The sequence below is a fragment of the Ranitomeya imitator genome, chromosome 2 (genome assembly GCF_032444005.1).
Source record: "Ranitomeya imitator isolate aRanImi1 chromosome 2, aRanImi1.pri, whole genome shotgun sequence".
Classification (NCBI taxonomy): domain Eukaryota; kingdom Metazoa; phylum Chordata; class Amphibia; order Anura; family Dendrobatidae; genus Ranitomeya; species Ranitomeya imitator.
In genome coordinates, this window is record NC_091283.1 from 208,354,560 (window position 1) to 208,366,947 (window position 12,388).

Here is a 12,388-nt window from a genome sequence, read left to right on the forward strand (position 1 = left end):
GGCGGTGGTGGTGCGCACCCAACGTCAGACACACCATTGTAATATGAGGGGCCCTGTGCCTGTACCGCCGGCCACAAGACAGTTCCCCCCCCCAGCTCAAACAGTGCTCTACCACTAGCAAAATTATCTCTCACAGCTTCACCAATGTTTAGTCTATGCGCTGACATCCTTCAATGCCTGGCACTGACAATACCATTGTTTTGACATTTTTGTTATGTTAGGCCTTCGAAGCCTGTCTGCGGTCCGTTCTTTCAACTACTACTACACTGACCAGACCACTGCTGCCCGTGTACCCCTGGAACCAATTTAAAAGTGCCTACAGCCAGCCCAATTTTGTTATGTTAGGCCTTCGAAGCCTGTCTGCCGTCACTCCTTCCACTAGACTTCCACTGACCAGACCACTGCTGCCCGTGTACCCCTGGAACCAATTTTAAATTGCCAACAGCCAAATGTTATTATGTTAGGCCTTTGATGCCTGTCTGCCGTCACTCCTTCCACTAGACTTCCACTGACCAGACCACTGTTGCCCGTGTACCCCTGGAACCAATTTTAAATTGCCAACAGCCCAATGTTATAATGTTAGGCCTTTGATGCCTGTCTGCCGTCACTCCTTCCACTAGACTTCCACTGACCAGACCACTGTTGCCCGTGTACCCCTGGAACCAATTTTTAAATTGCCAACAGCCCAATGTTATTATGTTAGGCCTTTGATGCCTGTCTGCCGTCACTTCTTCCACTAGGCCTCCACTGACCTGTCTACTGCTGCCCGTGTTCCCATGGAACCAATTGTAAATTGCCTACAGCCAGCCCATTTTATTATGTTAGGCCTTCGAAGCCTGTCTGCGGTCCATCCTTCCACTAGGCCTCCACTGACCTGTCTACTGCTGCCCGTGTTCCCATGGAACCAATTGTAAATTGCCTACAGCCAGCCCATTTTATTATGTTAGGCCTTCGAAGCCTGTCTGCGGTCCCTCCTTCCACTAGGCCTCCACTGACCTGTCTACTGCTGCCCGTGTTCCCATGGAACCAATTGTAAATTGCCTACAGCCAGCCCATTTTATTATGTTAGGCCTTCGAAGCCTGTCTGCGGTCCCTCCTTCCACTAGGCCTCCACTGACCTGTCTACTGCTGCCCGTGTTCCCATGGAACCAATTGTAAATTGCCTACAGCCAGCCCAATTTTGTTATGTTAGGCCTTCTTAGCCTGTCTGCCGTCACTCCTTCCACTAGACTTCCACTGACCAGACCACTGTTGCCCGTGTACCCCTGGAACCAATTTTAAATTGCCAACAGCCCAATGTTATTATGTTAGGCCTTTGATGCCTGTCTGCCGTCACTCCTTCCACTAGACTTCCACTGACCAGACCACTGTTGCCCGTGTACCCCTGGAACCAATTTTAAATTGCCAACAGCCCAATGTTATTATGTTAGGCCTTTGATGCCTGTCTGCCGTCACTCCTTCCACTAGGCCTCCACTGACCTGTCTACTGCTGCCCGTGTTCCCAAGGAACCAATTGTAAATTGCCTACAGCCAGCCCATTTTATTATGTTAGGCCTTCGAAGCCTGTCTGCGGTCCCTCCTTCCACTAGGCCTCCACTGACCTGTCTACTGCTGCCCGTGTTCCCATGGAACCAATTGTAAATTGCCTACAGCCAGCCCAATTTTGTTATGTTAGGCCTTCTTAGCCTGTCTGCCGTCACTCCTTCCACTAGACTTCCACTGACCAGACCACTGTTGCCCGTGTACCCCTGGAACCAATTTTAAATTGCCAACAGCCCAATGTTATTATGTTAGGCCTTTGATGCCTGTCTGCCGTCACTCCTTCCACTAGGCCTCCACTGACCTGTCTACTGCTGCCCGTGTTCCCATGGAACCAATTGTAAATTGCCTACAGCCAGCCCATTTTATTACGTTAGGCCTTCGAAGCATGTCTGCGGTCCCTCCTTCCACTAGGCCTCCACTGACCTGTCTACTGCTGCCCGTGTTCCCATGGAACCAATTGTAAATTGCCTACAGCCAGCCCATTTTATTACGTTAGGCCTTCGAAGCATGTCTGCGGTCCCTCCTTCCACTAGGCCTCCACTGACCTGTCTACTGCTGCCCGTGTTCCCATGGAACCAATTGTAAATTGCCTACAGCCAGCCCATTTTATTACGTTAGGCCTTCGAAGCCTGTCTGCGGTCCCTCCTTCCACTAGGCCTCCACTTACCTGTCTACTGCTGCCCGTGTTCCCCTGGAACCAATTTTAAATTGCCTACAGCCAGCCCATTTTATTATGTTAGGCCTTCGAAGCCTGTCTGCGGTCCCTCCTTCCACTAGGCCTCCACTGACCTGTCTACTGCTGCCCGTGTACCCCTTGAACCAACATCATAAAATAAAAAAATAAGTATTTTGCTTATAAAAAAGAAAATACTGGTGATATATCAAATGCAGACATTTTAACATTAAAAACAAACACACAACTAAAATCTGGTACAGTACTAAAAATGGCCACCAGCTACAATTACTTTCTCCTGCAAGTAGTTAACTGAAAGGTTTTTTAAATTGAAAACACAGATATGGCATCCACCGAGTGTTGTCCTGTCGCGTCTTCTATATATTATTGCCAAGAAGATGTAAAACAATGAAAATAATAAAATCATTAATTACAAATATAATAGAGTAAGTCAAAACCACATTGCAAATAAACATTCATTACAAATAAAGAAGCAGGGCGCGTCCGAGGGTGAGTATATACCTAATAAGAATATAATCACCCTCGGACGCGCAATGCCTATTTCCAACAGCCTTCCTTCCTAAGAATCAGCCCTTCCGTGGTGTAGAGAGAGGTTGTGTTACACTCCAAGGTGTTCCCCAGGTTGCCTTTCCTGAGCTTCGATCTTCATGCTCTCGTTTAGTAGTTGTCGGAAACTACGCTGCATTAGGCCTACAAATTGGGTATGGGGTGTAGAGAGAGGGTTTGTTACACTCCAAGGTGTTCCCCAGGTTGCCTTTCCTGAGCTTCGATCTTCCGCCTCTCGTTTAGTAGTTGTTGTAAACTACGCTGCATTAGGCCTTCAAATTGGGTATGGGGTGTAGAGAGAGGGTGTGTTACACTCCAAAGTGTTCCCCAGGTTGCCTTTCCTGAGCTTCGATCTTCATGCTCTCGTTTAGTAGTTGTCGGAAACTACGCTGCATTAGGCCTACAAATTGGGTATGGGGTGTAGAGAGAGGGTGTGTTACACTCCAAGGTGTTCCCCAGGTTGCCTTTCCTGAGCTTCGATCTTCCGGCTCTCGTTTAGTAGTTGTTGGAAACTACGCTGCATTAGGCCTACAAATTGGGTATGGGGTGTAGAGAGAGGGTGTGTTACACTCCAAGGTGTTCCCCAGGTTGCCTTTCCTGAGCTTCGATCTTCCGGCTCTCGTTTAGTAGTTCTTGGAAACGACACTTCATTAGGCCTTCAAATTGGGTATGGGGTGTAGAGAGAGGGTGTGTTACACTCCAAGGTGTTCCCCAGGTTGCCTTTCCTGAGCTTCGATCTTCCGGCTCTCGTTTAGTAGTTGTTGGAAACTACGCTGCATTAGGCCTACAAATTGGGTATGGGGTGTAGAGAGAGGGTGTGTTACACTCCAAGGTGTTCCCCAGGTTGCCTTTCCTGAGCTTCGATCTTCCGGCTCTCGTTTAGTAGTTGTTGGAAACTACGCTGCATTAGGCCTTCAAATTGGGTATGGGGTGTAGAGAGAGGGTGTGTTACACTCCAAGGTGTTCCCCAGGTTGCCTTTCCTGAGCTTCGATCTTCCGGCTCTCGTTTAGTAGTTCTTGGAAACTACACTGCATTAAGCCTTCAAATTGGGTATGGGGTGTAGAGAGAGGGTGTGTTACACTCCAAGATGTTCCCCAGGTTGCCTTTCCTGAGCTTCGATCTTCATGCTCTCGTTTAGTAGTTGTCGGAAACTACGCTGCATTAGGCCTACAAATTGGGTATGGGGTGTAGAGAGAGGGTGTGTTACACTCCAAGGTGTTCCCCAGGTTGCCTTTCCTGAGCTTCGATCTTCCGGCTCTCGTTTAGTAGTTGTTGGAAACTACGCTGCATTAGGCCTTCAAATTGGGTATGGGGTGTAGAGAGAGGGTGTGTTACACTCCAAGGTGTTCCCCAGGTTGCCTTTCCTGAGCTTCGATCTTCCGGCTCTCGTTTAGTAGTTCTTGGAAACTACACTGCATTAGGCCTACAAATTGGGTATGGGGTGGAGAGAGATGGTGTGTTACACTCCAAGGTAACATAGTAACATAGTAACATAGTAACATAGTTAGTAAGGCCGAAAAAAGACATTTGTCCATCCAGTTCAGCCTATATTCCATCATAATAAATACCCAGATCTACGTCCTTCTACAGAACCTAATAATTGTATGATACAATATTGTTCTGCTCCAGGAAGACATCCAGGCCTCTCTTGAACCCCTCGACTGAGTTCGCCATCACCACCTCCTCAGGCAAGCAATTCCAGATTCTCACTGCCCTAACAGTAAAGAATCCTCTTCTATGTTGGTGGAAAAACCTTCTCTCCTCCAGACGCAAAGAATGCCCCCTTGTGCCCGTCACCTTCCTTGGTATAAACAGATCCCTGTTCCCCAGGTTTCCTTGCCATTGCTTCGGTCTTCCGACTCTCGTTTAGTAGTTGTAGAAAAGTACACTGCATTAGGCCTACAAAATGGGTATGGGGTGGAGAGAGATGGTGTGTTACACTCCAAGGTGTTCCCCAGGTTGCCTTTCCTGAGCTTCTATCTTCAGGCTCTCATTAAATTGTGGTTAAATGGAACAACTGCATTTGGCGTACTAGTTGGTTTGGGGCCTACTATCGGTGTCTGCCACTCCTTGCTGTTCTCCTGGTTTCCTGTCCTGAAATTCCATTTTCAGGCTCTCGTTAAGTAGTTGTTAATGTTAGACTGCATTTGGCCTACTAGTTGGGTTGGGGCCTACTATCGGTGTCTGCCACTCCTTGCTGTTCTCCTCCACTGAACAAAGCTGTGCCGCCTGTTTACTACGGTTGCCAATTTTGAACTGCATTTCGACTACTTACTGATTTGGCCCTACTCTCTGTTTCAGCCTCTCATTCCAGTTGTCCTCCACTGCAATGCCCCCTGGTTATTCCTGTGTTACCAATTTTGAACTGCATTTAGCCCACTTTATTCTTTGGGCCTATATCTGTGTTTCCACTTCATCGTGCCCATTGCCCAGCCAGTGATAGATGAGTCTGCTGGTACATTGACCCATAACGCAACATTCCCCGTGCATGCTACACAACAACATTGTGACCCTGCTGAAAGTCAGGTTGCTCTTCCCGCATACCATACCACCTTACACGGGGACAAAGAGGAAGGTGCAGATGAAAGTGCAGGTTCCTTCATCAGGTGGGGGGAGGAATACTAGTTGCCGACGTCACTGGCACAGGGCCTCTCATAGTACGCAAAAGTGTTGCTGCCGGTGAGAGGCGCCCCCGCTGTGCAAACACACCGCTGTACTTTGAGGGGCCCTGTGCCAGTGCCAATGCCAACAAGTGGGCCCCCCCTGCTTGCTCAGGTTCACAGCACTTGCAAAGTTGAAATACTTACCTCTCCCTGCTCCACTGCCGTGACGTGGTCCAGATTTCCTGGGCCCACTAATTACTTGAACCAGCCCTACCCCACACAACTTTAGCCAAATGACCCCCAATTTCAAATGCCTTCCAATTATTATAAGGGAAATTACGTTTGACAAGCTTCATTAAGAAGAATGGATGGTTTTGACATTAAAATGGGCACTCTAGGTGTTTTCCTGGCCCCCACTCACTGCCGACTATGCTGCCCCATTGACTTGCATTGGGTTTCGTGTTTCGGTCGATCCCGACTTTTCGCCATAATCGGCCGATTTCACTCGACCCGACTTTTGAGATAGTCGGGTTTCGCGATTATGTTGTTAATTTGCAAATCTACCTTTGGCTTTCAACACTGTATGAATCATTCTGGGCAGCTCTCTATCAGATTCAGACGTTTCAACCAAAATTTAATCTCAGGTCTCTGTTACACGTTCCCAAAGTTGGTGCATATTGGTTGCCTCATTTGGGTATGTATACAGCTTTTTTCTTCAATTTTACCCACAAGTGTTTGATTCGGTTGTGTGTGGGGGCTAATCCAGCCCCTCCACTTAATTGTCATTGAATCATTTCTTCACCTATCTTGACATATGCTTTGTGTTGTCCTGTTGGAATACTATGTCGTCCTTTTCATACCCATAGTACTTGAGTGTATATAGAAACTCATCATGTAGGATACCCATATATAGCTTCGCATTGAGTCCACCATCGATCCTGGTCAAGTATCCAATGCCTTTGGCTGTGAAACAACACCATATCATCAGGCCTCCTCCACCGGATATTTCCTTCAATTTCTCAATCCGTTAGCCCCTTTTTCCCTTGTTTCTTTCAGACCCTATTGGCACCTATCAGAGACTTGTCTATTTATTTCGTGTCATCTTTCCAAATCACCAGTTTAAAATCTATAAATGTCCACTTTTCGTACTTGTTTGCAAACTCAAACCAAGGTTTCTTATGACAATATTGAAATTGAGGCTTCTTCACCTTTTTTCTTTCCACCATTCCAGACTTGTGAAATCTGAGTTGCACAGTGCTTGCACCGACATCCATGTTCTCTCTATTATGAAGCATATGAGCCACCTCCACTGCCGTGTTTGTTGTGCCAGAACTGATCGACCTTGGGATGAGCCGACTTGTTGACTCTAATATTTTGCCTGGGTGTCCACCTTTTGGCTTCTGAGTGGATGGATGGACTTAATTTCGTAATCTTCCAACTGACATGGCACTCATATGATGAAGATTGACAATTTGCTTTGCCAAGAGACCGCTATCGATGAGCTTGATGATGCTGTTTCTCTTTTCTTGGGAAATCACCTTCATGGCTGCTTCTCGATTCGAACCTCTTGGGAATCAACCTAACAATAAACTGAGCTTGTAGGGGATGTGAGAAGAGGTTGTAATTTGTAGTATTCAGGAAGAAAAATATTTTTCCACCACCAGGAGCAAAACAGTAACAATGCAGTGACATGACAAGATCTGCATAACTAATCATATGCTAAATAGTCAAGTTTATGTATGAGTTAGCCAAGATGATTGTCTATAAAATGATAATAGTCTCATGATCAATGCAGTAGTGGATGGTGAGATATGGAGCCTGAAAGTCAAAAGTCCAAAACATTGATACCCTTTTGCTCTTCACTGTATAGAGAAATGGACAATATACATATTTTTTTTACTGTCGCATCTTTTTAGTATCATAAAACAATTCAATGTTAAATAGACAAAGTAAAATAAATATAATGAAGTGGAAAATAACATAAGGAGAGACAAAGGATATAAAACACATCTATGCAGTTTAACTTTATATCGATTTATCAAATATTATAGGGATGTGTAACTGGCTTTTCAGGAAGAAGAAAGAGATAAGTAAACTATTAGCTCCACCATAACTAAATATAATTCAATCAATTATTGAGTATACAGATCGGCTGCGCAGGATTGAACGTTTGGTGACTGTTCAGAAATTTGTAGTATGATATTGATTACTTAGTGCTCAATCATAGACATTCCAATAATGGGCCTCATAAAGAAATATTTCCACAGTTTAATGGATCAATTTCCAAAAGTTCATAAAGACTGATGTCACGCGAAGGTAAAAAGTAATGAACAAAAAGCCACAAGAATTAAAACAAATTGAACTAGATAGACTTAAAGTCTTCCTTCAACTTAATAACTACCGGTATGTTACTAAATAAAAATGCTTCAAAAAGTAATATACTGGTAGTCCATTGTGCACTCCAGATATCCAACACAGCTTATAAACTTGTTTTTTGGGGGGGTTCCTACACTTTAACTTTCATCATAAAAGTGTCAGTTTCCAATTAAGAATTGAAGATTTGTTGTGATTTTCCTTTTTTTGTCAGCTTGCATATATTATTATAATACATTGCAAGCTGCTCTAACCCATGCACTGCCAAACCAAACCAATGGCCCACTTGTTAGCTCAGTCTCCAGTCCCTACTGTTTTCTCCTAAATGATTCAATTTTGATTTGATACTGGTTTAATTGTAGTGAATGCAATTAGTAAAAGCAAACTGTTTAAAAATACTTAGTCAAAATGAAATGGAGCTTATCAAGCCATTCATGGTGCCGAAACCACGGGTAGCATTAACCACAGACTGGCTGCTTGATTGAAGCTGCAGGTCAGGTAATTGACTAGTCTCTCCTGTGTGTGAATGTGAGCAGGTTGCGAAATGCAGTGATGGACCGGAGACAGAGTAAGGGTTAACAATTTTAATTAACACTGCAGTACTCCACACAGGGAGGTAAAAGGTAAATAGAGAATAGGTAAACAGTTCAAAAATAAGAATAATGTGCAGGGGTTAAAGAACAGTGGAAAAAGGTGTTGACAGTTCTTGGGGGTTAACTTATCGTGTGGGAAGTTTATCACAACATAGTTGTCTCAGAGCAGGACATGCCACCAGCCATGGCTGGCGAGGCACTTGTCCAATACGATCCGGCAGGTAACAATGATTTGTCTTCTGGCGGCAGCGGTTGGTCTCCGTTACCTTCCGCTGACCCCCTAGTCAATATACTGTCATGGCTGAAGGAGTGGGAGCCACTACACTGTCCGAACCCATCGTGGCCCGGATGATATACACTGGTGAGTTGGTGCGCAGACGGAAGTCCTGCACCTGGTCTTGCTCCGGCGGCACGCGCACGGCAATCGCTAGCCTGGAACTTTCAGCACCTAGCATTGTGGTGACCAACAGCATACCACACGTCTATTCTAACAGTCTTTAGCAGCAGCGGTGGGGAAGCTCGGGTGCGGGATTGCATTATCCCTATGCTCGAGGGCCAGAGCACTCACGTTCCCTTCCTGCCAAGTCTGCCTGTTTCCGTGCGCGCTGCATCCCCAAAACCTTAGCCACTCCCCCTGCTTCCACCTGCAATAATTGGTCCGATCTCTTATTCTTTCCCCTGGACATCAGAGGATACAGCCCCGACAGTTCCAGACCCAATGCAAGAAAGATACTCGCGGCACGGTTCCTCTTCTTACATGTACATAGGGCAAGACCTGTCAATCCCTTGTAATGGCTCTGGGAAGCGTTGGGTCTGGGACGAAGCCAGACAAATCTCATATCTCTTTATGATCCACAGCCATATCTTTAAAGTATATTTTCTATGAAAGTCTCTTAACATTTATAATATACCTGGCTGCTATCATAAAAAAACCCTTTTCCGACTGGGTACACCTTCTGGCAGTGAGATCGCTTTTATGCTTTTTTGATCAAAATAGTATTAACTACGAGGGGCGTTCATTAAAGATCTCCCCTGACTCACTTCTATTTATCACAGGACGCTGAAACTGCACATGGGTAATGATTAGTGTTGAGCATTCCGATACCGCAAGTATCGGGTATCGGCCGATACTTGCGGTATCGGAATTCCGATACCGAGATCCGATATTTTTGTGATATCGGGTATCGGTATCGGAAGTGTAAAATAAAGAATTAAAATAAAAAATATTGTTATATTCACCTCTCCGGCGGCCCCTGGACATCAGCGGGAGGATCCGGCGTCCGGCGCGGCTTCTTTCTTCAAAATGCGCGCCTTCAGGACCTGTGGTATGACGTCCCGGCTTCTGATTGGTCGCGTGCCGCCCATGTGACCGCCACGCGACCAATCAGAAGCCGCGACGTCATTCCTCAGCTAAAGTCCTAGAATGAGCGCCTTTTAGGACCTGAGGAATGACGTCGCGGCTTCTGATTGGTCGCGTGGCGGTCACATGGGCGGCACGCGACCAATCAGAAGCCGGGACGTCATTCCACAGGTCCTGAAGGCGCGCATTTTGAAGAAAGAAGCCGTGCCGGACGCCGGATCCTCCCGCTGATGTCCAGGGGCCGCCGGAGAGGTGAATATAACAATATTTTTTATTTTAATTCTTTATTTTACACTTTAATATGGATCCCAGGGCCTGAAGGAGAGTTTCCTCTCCTTCAGACCCTGGGATCCATGAGGATACATTCCGATACTTGATGTCCCATTGACTTGTATTGGTATCGGATATCGGTATCGGCGATATCCGATATTTTTCGGGTATCGGCCGATACTATCCGATACCGATACTTTCAAGTATCGGACGGTATCGCTCAACACTAGTAATGATATAAGTCTCTATGGGTTAGTTGCCAATTTGCAACTCAGAACTGACAATGTTCTCGATTTTACAGGTGCTAAAGTGGTGTGAGGTTTGATAATGGACCCAGTAGAGTACAGAGCAGTCATCAAGTTCCTTTACTTGAAAGGTCACACACCAAAAAATAGGTTCGATGAGATGAAAGAGGATTATGGTGATGATTCCCCATCATATGATGTAGTCAAGAACTGGCATCATCAATTCAAATGTGGTCGAACTTCAATGCAAACAGCTCCAAATCCATGAAGATCACACTCTGCTATGGATGAACACATCATCCAGCAAGTGTAGGTTGCCATTTTGGAAAAATGCCGAATAGCCATTCGCCACCTAGCCGAAAATGTCAAGATTAGTGTGGGGTCTGTGGAAAAAATCATCGAAGACCATCTTCACATGCATAAGTTATCCACTTGCTGTGTTCCCCGGCTGCTCATACCTTTCCAGAAGCAGGAATGAGTCGAATGCTCTCAGGCTCTATCAACAATGTGCCATGGAAACCAAGAGGACTCTTTCAACAGACTGATTACACAGGATAAAAGCTGGGTCCATCACTGCGATCCTGTGACTAAAGTAAGTCCTGTCAATGTAATGGAAACATCATGACTCACTGTCTCCAAAGAAGGCACATGCCCAACCCATGGCAAGCAAGGTCGTACTCACAGTATTTTGGGACCACCACAGAGTAGTATTGATGGATTTCCTAGGAAAGGGTACCATGATCACTGGGGCATACTATTCTTCACTGCTGCGGAAATTGCGGGAGGCCATCAAAACCAAGAGACGTGGCATGCTCACCAAAGATGTCAGCCTTCTACAAGACAATGCACCAGTTCAGTTCACAACTCATATGTTGCTCAAATGGAAGCATGCTTCTGTGGCTTTGAAATTCTACCGTATCCCCCTTATTCACCCGACCTCGCACCATCGGACTTCCACCTCTTTCCAATAACTAGGTTATTTTTGAAGGACAAGCATTTTTCAGATGATGAGACTGATTTCCGAAGTCACAGCGTGGCTTTTGGATCAACCTGTCAACTTCTACAAGCGAGGTGTGCACAGTTGCTTAAAGATATGGGAGAAGTGTGTGTCTCTAGGTGGCACCTATGTAGAGAAGGACTAATAGCTGTGCAAGTTTCATTGCTGTCAGTCCACAGGAAGTAGGTCAGGGGAAATCGTTAATGAACGCCCCTTGAAAGACCCCCATATTACTTACATGTACTATTACTATTTGCTTATTTACTTTCTATAGGGTATATGCACATTTTATTTTTTTTTCTTGGGTTTTGTCTGTGAAAAGGCTACAATATGAACTTTCTCTTATACATTGCATGTATACCAACTTATGCTTTGGCTAATTTCTGTGATTTTGCTGTAGTTTCTTGTACTTTGTACAAAGAGGGGTATGGTCTCCCTTTTGAGCTGCGCATTTCACCTTTACAGCTTCCCATGGGCAGGTGGCAGGACAGTCTGACCTCTGACCTGCTCTGCCCTTATCTACACTGAGGTCGGCTGACAGAATGTAAGGTTTTAATACTAGAAACAGAATAGGACCGTACCAATTGGGTACACCTTGCCGCGGTGGGATGGTTTTTATGATCAAAATACAATTAACGAAGTATCCTTCTTTATTTACTGTACATGTTGTTGGAATAATGCTTATTATTGTATATATTGCAACAACTACTATTTATTACCGTTTAATAATGCATGAGTTTCTGTATCCAGCAATAGTGTTATATTGCCCGTAAAACACTGTTAAAAAAGGAAAAAAAAAAGAAAAACAAGAAGTTCGGGTTCGCTGTGTATACTTTCACTTTGCAAGCTGACAGAATATATGGTAAAATCCTTTCTAAGTTATAAGGAATATGAGTTGCATGCTGTCTTATCTTTGCTCCTGATTATATATTCACTGTTGAGTGGCTGGACAGTACAGAGATTAATCTACTGCCATCAGGTTATTGGCCCAGAAGCCCAAAGACCCAGAGAAAAGCCTGGATGAGATAAAGAACAGTACAAAGAATAGGAAAAGATGGCTGCTGAAGATGGAGTTCAATGCCAAATCTGACTAACCAGAACCTTGGAAATTCAAGGTAAATATGCTGCTGAACAGAAGGTACATGGAAATACAGACAGGAGTCT